The sequence below is a fragment of the Anas platyrhynchos genome, chromosome 18 (genome assembly GCF_047663525.1).
Source record: "Anas platyrhynchos isolate ZD024472 breed Pekin duck chromosome 18, IASCAAS_PekinDuck_T2T, whole genome shotgun sequence".
NCBI lineage: Eukaryota > Metazoa > Chordata > Aves > Anseriformes > Anatidae > Anas > Anas platyrhynchos.
The window spans coordinates 6,885,873-6,899,147 of NC_092604.1; the positions used below are offsets into that span (position 1 = coordinate 6,885,873).

Below are 13,275 nucleotides of genomic sequence, written 5' to 3' on the forward strand. Positions count from 1 at the left end.
GATCTTTTTGTCCAGTTTGGGCTCTCCCACCTTGCTTGCTGCATGGTGGGAGCACCTGGGGGGTGCGGGGCAACCCCACTGTGGCATTTCGATACAAGAGTGCAGGGTTTGGGAAGGCAAAAGCACCCTGCCAAGAAACTGCAAGGCTGTTTGCAGAGCTGCTGGGAATATTTAGCACCTCCAGGAGTTCAGAACTTCTTTTAACATTGTTTTTTGCCTGCTAGTTTATATTTGCCAAGCTTGTGCCAAGGACCCAATTACAATTTTTTTTTTTTCTCTTCCCTCTTTCTTTTCCACCTCTTCCTCTGACCATAATCAGGGACACCTGGAAACAATAAAGAGTTGTTTGTTTGCTTCGTCCTTCTCCCCCTTATTTTCTTGTATATTTGATGTTGTGAAAGCAAGGCTGTTAGAGATCCATTAAGCGGTGTTTGTAACGGGAGGGAGGTATTCTATCTGGTTTGAGGAAGATAAGGCACATAAATCGAACTCGCCCTACATCTGAACATTGCTGCAAATAGCGGAGAAGGAGGCAGACGTGTGGTCTCTTTTCCTACGTGCTGCGTGCTCTATCTTGCCACCTCTGGAAGCCAGAAGAACTTGAGAATTGGGGCTCAGTGCCTCCCCCTGACATCTGGACACCTGGAGACCACAGCGCTGCAAGGACTTGGCACCAGGTCAGCACAAAGGGGGCAACACAGGCCCCTTCTCTCAGCACTTTTACTTTGCCTGTACCTGTCCTGGAAGTGTGCAAGACACCAGCTTGATCACACACAGCTCTCTGGGATGTCCATGCTATTTTCTCACATATTTGGGATATTTTCCCCCAAGGTCTATTGCAGAAGTTCTGTTACTCCTGATTAGATTAGGAGGATTCTCAGCTGTGTCCGCTGCAAGGAGAATGTGTAAAGTGAAACTCCTGGAATGAACAGCAGGAGAATATTTATTCTCGCTCTTGTTCCAATATGTTGGAAACCCAGGTCAAAAATTGTCCTCTGCTTTTGGAGGAGTGGCTGAAATGTGTGCAACGTCCCTGGACAGGCAGCGTCTTCAGGATGTGAGCTCCGAGCTGAGCCTCCAGGTGGATGAATTGGTCTCCTGGTAAATGATGAACAGTGGAAGGGGCTTGTAGGTAGCCACCAGGACACAGCCTCTCACAGAGTAATTGAAAAGTATTTCTGTTTGGGCTGCTGGTCAAATTGTATGAGGAATCTGTAACTATGGGGTGGGTGCTTAGGTTTAACCCTAAATTATTTGAGGACTCCACACCCAGCCCTCATGGGAAGCAGGGCTGCAGCTGGGGCAATGCTTTCAGCTTTGCCCCGTGCCCAGGGTTTTTCTCCAGCTCCCGCTCTCTGCTGTTGCGAGGGTCGTGCCGCTGAGCATCTCCTCAAAGGTTGTTCTATGTTCATCTCCTAAAATACCTTCCCTCGTGGACTTTTTTTGGCCCTGATGTGGTCCCCCTGAGGAACAGGCTGAAGCCGCAGCATCGTGGGGACCCCACCTTGCCAAGCGATCGGTTGTATTATGAAGTGGTAAAAGATGGGGAGGTGTCAGGATTTTAAAGAAATATCTCAACAGAAGCACAGAGAGTTTGGAAAGCCAAAAGAGCCCATTAATTCTTTCCCAAAGACAGTTTAATACCAATTAGGAGATAAACACGGGGTGTATTTCCTGGCACGGACACGCAGACTTGGCTGGGGAGACAGGGAGTGACATGAGACTCAGGAGCCCATTCTCCTTCGGGCTGTAATTTCTTAATATATTAAAAACAAAAGGCAGAGAATGTTAACGATGATTTAAAAAACGCTGCTAATAACTCCCTGGGGTCACAGGAGCTGGAAGCAGGCAGCAATTGCTGCCTGAGCCAGACTGAAGAGCCCCGCTCTGTGCGGCTGGGACGTGCTGCCCGTATTTTACCGACAGCTTGTGGCAGTTTCACCCCCCGAGCCTTACAGGAACCTGCTGTCCCGGGGGAGCGTGCCCCTGCAGAAGGTTTCTATTTAATTTGTTCCTCTGCTTAAACAGAAACTCTTTTTTCGTAGACATTTGCTAGGGAACAACACCGCGCTTTGCTCCAGCACATTTGTGCTAGGCCTGGTTGAAAAACTTTCCGATCCTGTGAAGAGTCACATTATGCTGCTGTTCCGCGGCACAGGGATGTGAAAAATCGGAATTAAATGTTACATAACAGTCTGAAAACGTGGAGCAAAACCGAGGGAAGTTCCAAACGTGGTGTTCGCAGGAAATTTTCGCTGGGTTTGTGATCCTGGAATTGGCCTTGTGCTTTTGTTTCGGATACGGCGTGACAATTTTTTGCAAAGTTTCTCCCCAGCCGGGGGATGCAGTCTGTGTGTTTACTTTGCGCTGCCCTCCAGCTTTCAGTACCAGCTCTAAATTCTCACCCTGCTGCTTCCAAATCCACATCATATGGATATGAGCAATTTTCATTTCGCAAGAATCCTGCCTGCTGTTTTAGGATCCGTCTCTCTTAACATCATCTCTGCTAGCGAGATGCTGCCGAGCTGAGGGCTGGGTGAAGTGGCACAGTTTTAAAGCAGATCTGTCATTCTGATGCAGCCTGGTCCATTTTAATGCTCACATGAAACTTTTTATTTTATTTTATTTATAGATTATCTTTTCTCCAGTGGAAATGACTATTCTACAAGATCCTATGAGCTGGAGAGAAATATTGTAATACATAATTGGGATTGCATACTTGGTGGATAACGAAAGTCGAGGAAGGAGGTAACTGTTAGACACCCCCTATGGAATGAGTCCTATTACAAGTTGTTCTGGACGAGACCTGCCTCCTGGAAACACAGCCACGTGTGCTTAGAGGGTGGTGGAGAGATGGAAGTGCTCAGAGAGCCTCGATCCTGAGTCTTTGGCTCAGACGCTGCCCTTCTCGGGGTGGTGGTCCCGCTGTGCTGGCTCCCACGGGAATCCGAGGTCAGCTTGAGCAGGAGGGCTTTGTCCTGAAAGTATTCCCTCTGAGAGGGACCGAGCAGGGTAGGCACACGTCAGGGGGTGCCCTGCTTTGTGTCTCCTCTCCCTGGAGATCCTTGCTGCAAGGGGCAGGGTTACGTAGCCCAGCAAGGTGCCTCGAACACCCAGCAGCTGCTCTTCTCCACTGTGAGGTTATTAATGGGCATAATCCATCAAGGCAGGGACTCAAGGAAATGAGACTGCAGAAATGCACTGTTAGGACTTGGGAACAGCTCAGTTGGCTGTTGACAGGGCTGAGGAGTCTTAATAAGAGGGTTTGGAAAGAAAAAAAAAAAGCCTTTATGAGGAATTAATTTCCTGTCTCCATTATAGAGTACTGGGATGTTCATTTAGCATGCAGTAGGTGGGTGTTGAGATTAGAGCTGAGGAGGAAATGGATGTCGGGACGTGCTAAATCTTCCTCAGCGCCAGGGCGAGGAGCCCTGGGAACACGCTGCCGAGCTTTCATTTGGACCAACCCTAACGAGGTGGGGGTAGGGACCTGATGAGCTGAGGTCCCTCCAACCCAAGCCGTTCTGCGATTCTGTCTTCCCAGAAGCGGGAGGCCAGCGGTTCCCATTAAAACCCTTTCTTCCTATGTTCCAAGCCTAAAAAATAGATGTAAAGGACATCAAGGCCCAGAACGAGAGACGCACTGATGAAAAAGCTTTAAAGAAGTCTTTGCAAAGCCCTCCTTAGCACTTTGCTATTCACTGCTGGGTATTTATAGCCTCATTTACGCTCGTTTTTGCATCAGATGCATTTAGTCTTCAGTGGGAAAGCGGAGGGGATGTGTGGATGTTGGAGGACTTCACATCTGCAGCCCTCGGAGCACTGAAACGCAGCGCTGCGAAACTGAGACCATGAGTCGGTCTGATCTAGTGGCTTCCGTGTAAAAACCTTACTCTAGGTCTCATCTTACATAGAAAAAGTGTCGTTGTTTTCCTCAGACAAAAAGAACACAAGGCTCGGGGCAGCTGAGAGGCAAGCTCAGTATTTTCGTTTCTTCCGGGGTGCTGGAAGAAGCCCAAGCCCACCCAAGTGGGGTGTGAAAACCAGGAAAAAGACAACCCGGAGCTGCACTTGATCTTTCTGCGGCTTGCCATCGGCGCAGCCTTTCACACCCCCGGAGTCACACTCCCTTCTTTGAATAAAACAGTATGCGGGGCTCACGCTCGGCGCGAAGGCAGGCGTCACCTTCCACGAGCACGGGGCTGCTGCATGCAGAGCTCTCGCCGTTTGAGCTGACTGGGTGCTTGGCACTCGGCACAACACTCCCCTCCCTCCCTTCCCTGACAGCGCTGCTTTCTGCTTCGCCTTTCTGGGGGAAAAATCACATTCCCAACACCTCGAATGCTGCCTCAGACTGGACTGTTTGTTGCTAGCATTCCCCCAGTGGGGGACAGCAGATACTCAGGGTGAAAGCCCTTTGGAGGAGAGCACATTTGGTGCAGGTGCCTTCAGCCAGCAGCGGGAGCAGTCCCAGAGCTATGAGCCCAGCAGGAGGGAATCAAGGACAGGCGCCCTGGCTGCCGTGTAACATCTTGTCGCCATCAAAGCCCCGTCGCTCACGTCTCGTGCAGTACATGCGCTCTCTCTTGTTCTCTCCTCGCAAAGCAAGGCACCGTGTTTGGTGTGATCGTGTAACTTAAGGTCATATTTTGCCTTCAGCCATCGGCGTGTGCAAATGCTGTCTGCCTAATGAGGCAGCCTCCAATGAGTATCCCGCGCTGTTTTCCTACAAGGTACTTTGTTGTGTTTGCAATCCCTCCTGACAGGTGGTGAAGAGCTGTCTTTCCTCTGGGCTTATGACTTGAGCTGGAAATCCAACAGCAGTGCAGGTTCCTGGCCATGAGGGACTTCTCTCCCCTCCTCCTCCGATGATGTGCTAAAAGGAAAATCTGCCTTTCGGTTTGCCTTTCTTGTTTTCGATTTGTTTTCAGTCTTTTTTTGTTTCCTTAAGGGACTCTGGTCAGCTCAGGGAAGCTGTGTGCTTTCGGGGATGTCAGATGGTGGCTCGGCCGATTCCCATGCCAGGAAAGAGAAGGGCAAACAGATGTGGTGCAAACAGCACAGCAGCAGGATCAGTGCCCGGCCACGGCACCGAGAGATGCGAGCAGGTCCCCCTTCCTCGCCCTTGCTTTCATGGGCAGGAATGACTCAGCTTGACACCACCGAAAGCTTTCAGACAGGCGAGTTTTAAAAATGATAGATGATAGCATGCAACTCATCAATGACTCAGCTTGTCAGCGTTCATCACTCGGACTCTGACCCTTCCTCCTCACCTCCCAGGCCTGCCCTGTTTTCTAGCTATCAACAGGGTGCCCTGGATCTCTGCCAAGGACTATAGGGGCAATGTTTTCAGACATTGTGCGTGCTTTCGGAGGCCCGGCTCTAACAAAGATGCTTTTAAAAAGGACCTGCTTTTCAGGAAGCCCCGAGTGTCTTCTGATCTGAAAAAAAGCAGGTTTCATTAAGGATGTCCAGACTGGGCATCTTCAGAAAATGAAAGCTAAGTCAAAAAACCCTGACTCCTTACTCAGCTTCCTGTGGTGGTTTATGAATTAATTTTCTCTTTCTCTCTCAATTTTGTCATCTGCTTGTTTATAATATTCCAGGAAAAGTACCCAAAGGAGCTGCATGGGACATTTCAAACAGACTTCGTAAGGGAGAAGTCCCTCCTGGGTTACACCACTGCTGCTGGTTTATGGCAGATAGACTGTTGCTTTCTCCTGTTACAGCAGTTTGCAAACTTTCTCAGCCAGGCTTGTATTTCCACAGCTCTCCCTCCCTGACATCCAGATCCACATTTCTGCTTTGCTGTGAACTAGAAAGAGAAAACAGAGTTGATATGATTTTGTTTTGATCGGACGCCTGCCCCTTTCTCCTCATCTCTTTATTTTTTTTACATGTTGAAGGGGATCCATCAAGATAATTTCCTGTTATTAGGTTTGAAGTGTTTTGAATTCGAAATGCTTTTTCACTTAGAAAGAATTGATGCCTCTAACTTGTAATGTGTTAGCGGTTCCGTGTCGTGCCTGACAGCCCAAACGGCATCACAGGTAGCTAATCCCAGCTGCTGAGCTCCATTAAAGGCGAGCTGGTGTCTGCTAATACAGCCAGCCCGTTTGGGTCATTGTGCTGATGCGAAGAGCAGGGCTGCCTGGAGAAAGATTAGTATGTGAGGGGACATCTTTATTCTATTTTAAACTGGAAAAATGTATGGCAGATACACTAGTCATGATTGATTAGAGATATGAAAGGGATTTTATGAGCCTTCCTGCGTACTCTGTGTTTCTCATTCTGTTTGTCATAGCTCAGTGTTTGATAAATAAATAAATACATAAATCCAGACCTTGAGGATAATAGCAAAGGCAGACTCGTTGCTGCTCCTCTCAGTGCAGTATTTTTTGTTCTAATGGGCTAAGAACCGGGTGTCTCGGGAATCAGTTCGGAGCTCTGATCGGCTACACAGTTCAGGGCCACCTTTCCCCTCATCTCTGTAGGATCATAAGCACAACGTGGCAGTGGCTTCCTTGTCCTCACACAGGCAGCCCAGTCCCGCCTGGCTTCTGTGCGTGCAGCCCAAGCAATCTCCAGTTTCCCACCAACAGGACCTCAGAGCCACTTCCCTTCTTCATTTTTCTGTGCTTCGAGTGGTTTCTGTGTGCTCTGCTGAGTTTGTAGGACTCCCTGAGCAAGGCAGAAGCACAAACTGTGCCGTCCCTGGCTCTGCAGCCACATCACCCCACTGCCATGGCTGCTCGTGGCCAAGGCTGTGCTCTGCCAATGCCGTGTATTCCTTGGCAAGCTCGGAAAGGAAACGGTCTTAAAAAAAAAAAAAAAAAAAAATCACATTAAGCATGGCATGTGTTTCATGCTCCTTTAGCATCTTATCCTGCCACGGAGTGTTGTAATTCCCCTGGCTGCTTTTGAATTCCGTGTCACACTTTTAAATGGGGTTTGGTGCATTCTCTGCATGCTCTGTCAGTAGAGTCCTGCCAGGAACCGGGGAAGCACCCACCAGCTGCGCTGCCTCGTGTGCTGAGCGCGAGGATGTCGCGGCTGTAGGGACCCTGCAGCCTGGGACCACGCCGTCCTCCAACTGCTGGAGCTGCGGAGCTTCTTCCCAGGGAGGCAGGGGCTTTGTGAGCTGGGTGTATGAGGCTGTTTTGAAGTTTTAAAGCAAGTAAATCAAAGCTACTTGTAGTGCTGTTAAAGATTCTCCTCGTTAATTAGGCAAAGTTATCCTGAACTCGGAGGAGGTTTGACTTTGGAGGTTTACTCAAGGGAACAGTGAGGAGCGCCTTCCACGGAGACACACAGACCCAGGCCGTCCTGAACCCAAGGCTAATTTTAGCTGTGTCGCTGTGCTAGGAAACAAGAGGTAATAATGGCATAATGGCAGCCACCGACCTTTGAAAAACCCGAATTAATGAGTGGGAGCTGGCAGCTGGGACCAGTGGCAGGGATCTCGAGGAAAAGGTGGGAGGAGAGGAGTGCAAAGTGCTGAACCACGGGGAAAGGTGAGGGTGATGCAGACCTGGGGGAGAAGTAATTACGTTGATTGACCTTCTCTTCCTCCTGAAAAGGGTGCTATTTCTGACCGCTGACAGCACTCTCCTTCACTCTTTGTGTTCCAGGGATATTCCCTGTTTATAAATGCGCCCGACGTGCCCGTGCCTTGTCTCTGATCGTCCCTGGTCGTGTTGAACAGGTGTGAGGGAGGCCGAAAGCAGCTCCGCAAGGTGCTGGAGCATGTGTTGGATTTGAAGACGAAGTGGAGGGGATGGATTTCGAGCAGGCTCTGAGGCGTGCCGTGGTTCTTTACACCAACAAACCACGACCAGGAATGGTTTGCCAGCAAGCCAGCGGCTGCGATTCCAACGAGAGAGGAAAAGGGGTTTCCGAAGGGTGAAGATTTTGTTTAGTCATACCCACTCTTCAGGGCAGTGTTACGGCTGCAGATGCGGTTTAGATACTTTGAGGTGTTTGCAAAGATTAATTAGCTGCCTAAATGGGAACTGAACTCTGATGAAAGTCTGGCCCTTGCGGGCACTGAGCCTCGGGCTTGGTATGCTTTTGAAAAATCTCACCCCGGAGGACTCAGTGGATGCACTTTCCTGACCCGAGCTCATGCATTAGAGAAGAAGCTTAGAGTTATTTCAGTACTTCCAGGAGTTCAGGCTCATTCCTCAAAGCGAACAACCTCACACTTTCCTCCTTGTCTACGAAGTGGCTAAAATCCCCCGAGAGTGCCTTTTTTGGAGAAAGTTCAGACGAGGTAGCAAGAATGGATAGCAGCAGGCAGCCTGGCTGGGGGCACATACCAGGAAGCCCAGCCAAGCAGTGGGAGCCCAGGCTGCAACGCCTTCGTTTTGCCGATGCCCCCCGCCTGCTCCTGCCCTGTTCCCCTCCCCACCTCACTCCCCTGCTTCTCCTTCTCCTTCGCCCTGCTTTCCGGCTGCCTGCTGACTCGGTGCATTTTGCAACCTTGCAATTTCACGCTGCATTTGTTGCCTTGGCAACATAAAAGGGGAGTTCAAAGTAGGGGGGGGGGGGGAAGTTAAAAATAAAAAACAACCCCAAACCCTCTTAAATCAGCCCCTTGTTTTCTGTGTTGCCCGTGCACCACTAGATGTGTGGGTATATTGGCAGTGGAGCTGTAAGGAGCTTTTAAATGCTCCCAGGTGCTGCGGAGACATCACAGGGGATCCAAACCTCTTTTCCTATCCTCTCTTCAAGCTGCTTTCACCCATCCCTCTCTTAGAGGGTGGCCGAGAGCCCCATTGCTGGATGCTGGAGCAGGGGCTGAAGCTCTCTCACGTCTCTCACCCCTCCTCTTCCCAGGCGCGGTGGCTAAAGGAGCAGCAGCCCTTAAATGAAAACTTTACGGCGAGGCGCTGCTGACACTTTTTCATTATGAAGATACATGGGGTGGCTGGTAGCTAATGAATGTCAGTGCTCAAAAGGATAATCTCTGCTTCTCTCTGATACAATTTAACATCGTATTTCCCTAATTTGAGGCTGATTTAGTCGCTGGGGTATTTGGATGCCTCTTCTATGGTGCCGATAGTTAATTAAACAGATGTTGCAGAGGGAATCATTAATTTTAGTGCTGCAGATGGGAGCGGAATGACTTTGCGAAGTTAATGTTTCAGCAAAACAATAGGCTTCTGTCATCAGTTGGTATAAACCAAGTAAATTAAGAGAACAAGTAGAGTAAAGGAGATAGCTTTGAAAGAATATCAATTATTCATTTCAGAATTATACTTTTTCCCCCCCATAAATCATTACGGGAGGAGAGGAGGAGAAAATCTGTAAAACCTGGGAAGAGGGCAAGAGAGGAGTCCCTGAGACAGCCGCCTGGAGGAGAGCTCAGCGCTGCTCCCACCCTCACTCGAGTGCAGCAGGGCTCGGGCAGGACCATGGGGAGCCAGCATTGCCTTGGAACCACGGTGCCACTTCAGGCAAGTCCTGGAAAAATTTCCCAGAGCACCTGAAGTCACGTCCACAGAGACAGGGGTGCTTTTCCGTGCTTTAAAAGCAGGTGGGCACAAGCAGATTGATTTTTTTTTTGGAGTCTGTGATAGTTTTTTTCACTCCAGGCTGGCTGTCCTGTGCCTGTCGCCAAGTTTTCCTAGATTTTGTATTTATAAAGGCACCTGCATGTGGTGACAGTTTTCTAAGGGGAAGCTGGTGTGTTTGAGAACTTCAGAAAGCTCAGGACTTAGCAGTGCAATAAGTTTCTAAACCCTCATGGAAAAAACTTGCTGTAGGGTTGCATCTATGCGTCAGATGTGGCCACCGAGTCTATGGCTAGAGGAGGAAGAAGTTCAAAAATTAAAGTTTTTTTTCAAGTTTGCTGGCATTAAACACCACTAATTTCCATGGAATAAAGGTTCTCCTATTTAAACTTCAAACAACAAAGGGAAAAGCCAATGGCTTCTGAGCCATAAACCTGTGCAGGGACAGAAGAGGATCGGGGAAACAAATGAAGTCCATCTATCTGTTAGAGTGAAAGCACTTGGTGTCTTGGTTCAGTGCCTCGTAATATGGAAATTGTGTTTCTTTTTAGGACAGATGAGTCATTTGACCACTCAGACAACTATATGAACACATCTATGTCCATTTATATTATCTTTCTCTTTCTCATATGTGCATGTTTCTTCCTTATTACCAGCTACTACTTTCTCCAAAAACAATAATCAGTGGTTATTCTCATTTATTTGATAAGGCCAAACAATTTCAGTGCCCAGAAAGTAATTATGAATTTGGCAGTTCCGATTAATAAATCTTTCATGAAGCATGCTCCATTTTGTCCATAAACAGCATCTTCCAGCGATTCATTGAGAAAATGTGAAGGAGTGGGATAGACAGAGAGAGAAGAAGGCAAAGGGGAAAAATGCATTCTTCCAGGCAATAAAGCCCTGCTCTCAGTCGTACACGTGTAAGGTGAATTCCACCACTGGGTTTATTTCTGCAGCACTCCCTCTGTGCACACCATTTCATTTTAATGGCTCCTGTTTGCGTTTCGCTCTTCCTGGCTTTGTGATGCCTCTCACTAAGTTCGCTGCAGCCTCACAATCAAAGCATCCTGCATTATTTTCAGAAGCTAATTTGTATCCCCAGGCTTGCTGAAGCATGCCACTGTACGGCTTGGAGGCCTTGTCTTCTGTTCCAGCTGAGCTAGAGCTTGCAGCAGACACATGCTAAGCTTGTCAAACACCGACTGCTTTCAGTTGTCTGCAGAGAGGTACTGCTATGCTTTGAGAAAGTGTCGAGTATCCCAGCTAGCTGCCAGGCCGCCAGCCTCCTCCTGGTCCTCTGCTGATTCTGCCAGCCCCATGCGGAGGTTTCAGATGCTGTAGGGTCTCTCAGGTGGGGCTGTTGATCCTTTTAGCGGTCTTGCAGGGAAATCTCTGTCCTATAGACTTCTGCAATAGCCCTGAAGTCACTCATAACCAAAGGGAATAAATTCAGTGTATCCCAATGTGTCCTGCTGCAAGACAGGAAAAAGACTGATTTTTTTTTTGCCTGGCAAACCTTGAAAGCAGAGTACTGAGATTGCGGGATCCCGAGACCTGTCTGCTGTTGCAGTGCATTACTCTGGGCTGAAGGAGTTTGGCTTCTTCCTTTAGGAAACACAATTCTCATTAAAAGCCTGAAATTGAGCTCCTTGGAGACCTGAGCAGATCGGTCTGAACACAAGCCTGTAGCCATAGCAGCTTCTTGCTGTGTGTCCGCAGGACACGATGGGGGTTTGCTGCTTCCATGGGGTCTCTGGGCTTGCTGGGTTGCTCTCTGGTGTCCCTCCGGTGCCAGCTCCCTGGGTTGGTGTTCCCAGCACTGAAGTCTCCAGAGATCAGGATCTAAGCCGTGGGGGTGCCCTTCTTTCCCTCTCCCCCAGAACAGGGCACCCAGCACCCATCAAGCAGTAGATTTTGGGCTTTAATGCTGCTCCATAAAGAATGGGGTGTTTCAAGGGGGCCAGATCTCACTGGAGCTGTGGGTAAGGATGCTCCTGGTGTATCCCAGGGGCCTCTCCCTGCCTCCAGTCCTGGAGAGCAAACACTCCCGGGGGTTATAAAGATGCTCAGGCACACGGATGCCTCCAAAGTGGGGTGGTTCAACATCATTTTCTCCTGCCTCTGCCCTCTGGGATGATGTCCCTGTGCCTCTTTGGGACAAACTCCCTTGGGGCCACCAGGAGTGTTTAGGGCATGGCCCTGCCCTCGTCAGGGAGCACAGCATCCCGTGCCATTCCTCTGCTCCGCATGGCGTCACCTGCCACCGGCGTCTGCCTCTGCAAGAGGTAATTGATTCCCTTCCCCTTCCCAGCCCTAATTAAAAATGCGCCGTATTAAACGTGAATGCATTGGAAACAATTAGCTTCCTCTTTTGTCTCCTCATTGGAGTCGGCAACGCGAGGCAGCCAGGTGTCACGTTCAACAAATCTCCATCAAGTGCTTGCCGGGGAAGGAAATGAAGTTTGAAGAACTCCTCGGCTGCTCCCGCCGCTCCGCGCTGACCTCGGCGCGCTCTCGGCTTATCTCCATGGAGATGCTCATTTCGCAGATCGGCTCCATCTTCTGCCAGCCTCCTCGTCACGTGCAGCCAGGCCTAGGCAGGGAAGCGAGGCTGTTTCAAGGGTTTGGTGCTGTTCTTTTCAGCACGACAACGCTTTGAAACGGGCAGCGGGATCGGGTGCTCCTTTGGGAAGGTCACAGTTCGGCCGCCCTGGCCTCCCGTGGTTAGCTGAGGGCCCAAACCCAGAGCTCGAAGCTTCTCCAGTGTATCTGTGCCGTGCTGCTGTCTGGCTGCTGAGTGCTGGAGTGGCCCTCGTGTCTCCGAGGTCAGGTTTTGAGACGCCTGATTGTGTCTGTGCTCGTGCCAGAGCTGGAGGAGGCGTGTGTGTGCTGTCCCACCCCAGAGGAATGAGGCTGGGCTGTGGGCAGAAGGGAGCAGTGGAGGCTCTGCCCCACTGCTGCTGGGCTTTGGGGCACTGTGCCTCCTCCCCGAGCAGAGCTGGTGGTGATGTGTAGCGTAAAACTGATGTGTGGGGCAGGGGACAAGTGGAAATGGTGCCACGGCTTAGTGCTCCGGCAGTGCCCATCTGTCTGGGTTATTCAGGCCTTGTTGCAATGTCACGTGGATGACTTTCCGTCTTTGATTTGGGGTTGGAAATCCTTCAGGTTCTTTGGGCCTTGTTCGTTGTGATGATCTATGAGTCTGACGTCTGTGGTGCTATGCTGGGAGGGGAGAACAGATCCAGGCTGGTGCCCCTGGCCAGTGTTTTGGGGCAAGAGGGACTTGCCGAGGAGGGGAAGCATCGGGGAGCAGGGGGACAGTGTTCAGTAATCCTGCTGGTCGGGACATTTTCAACGAAGCATTTTTCATCAGAAAGTGCTGATTCTTTGAAACAGGCTTTCTGCGAGAAATAACAACAAAAAAAAAAGGGCAATTTTTCCTCATTTTAGCAACTCTAAATATTGCGGCAGCTTTGAGTGAAAAAAAAAAGAAACCAAGAAAAGCCCCACTTGAGAGTTGTTTGGTTTGTTTGCCTTGTTTCAAATTGCAGCTTCATCATGATGAAAACCAACAGGAAATCAAAACGAACGCTGGAAAGCTGCAAGGGAACTTTAAAGACCGACCTGAAAACAAAATCCAGCAGTAAGGATAGAGGCATTTTTCCCAATGTCTGTTTCTCCCATATTAATCCGTTTATGCGTAGAGAGAGGAGAGGGACCCCGCAAGATGCAGAGAAGGTCCTCAGCCCTGATGAGC

At 49.6% G+C, this 13,275-nt stretch overlaps 1 long non-coding RNA gene across 1 annotated transcript; it reads left to right on the forward strand.

Annotated features, from left to right (window-relative positions):
* The first annotated feature begins 303 nt into the window (after positions 1-303).
* Positions 304-6,812, forward strand: LOC119713107 (uncharacterized). Its single transcript, XR_005260024.2, has 2 exons — positions 304-677; positions 2,633-6,812. It is a non-coding gene; the product is annotated as an uncharacterized lncRNA (long non-coding RNA).
* The last annotated feature ends 6,463 nt before the right edge of the window (positions 6,813-13,275 follow it).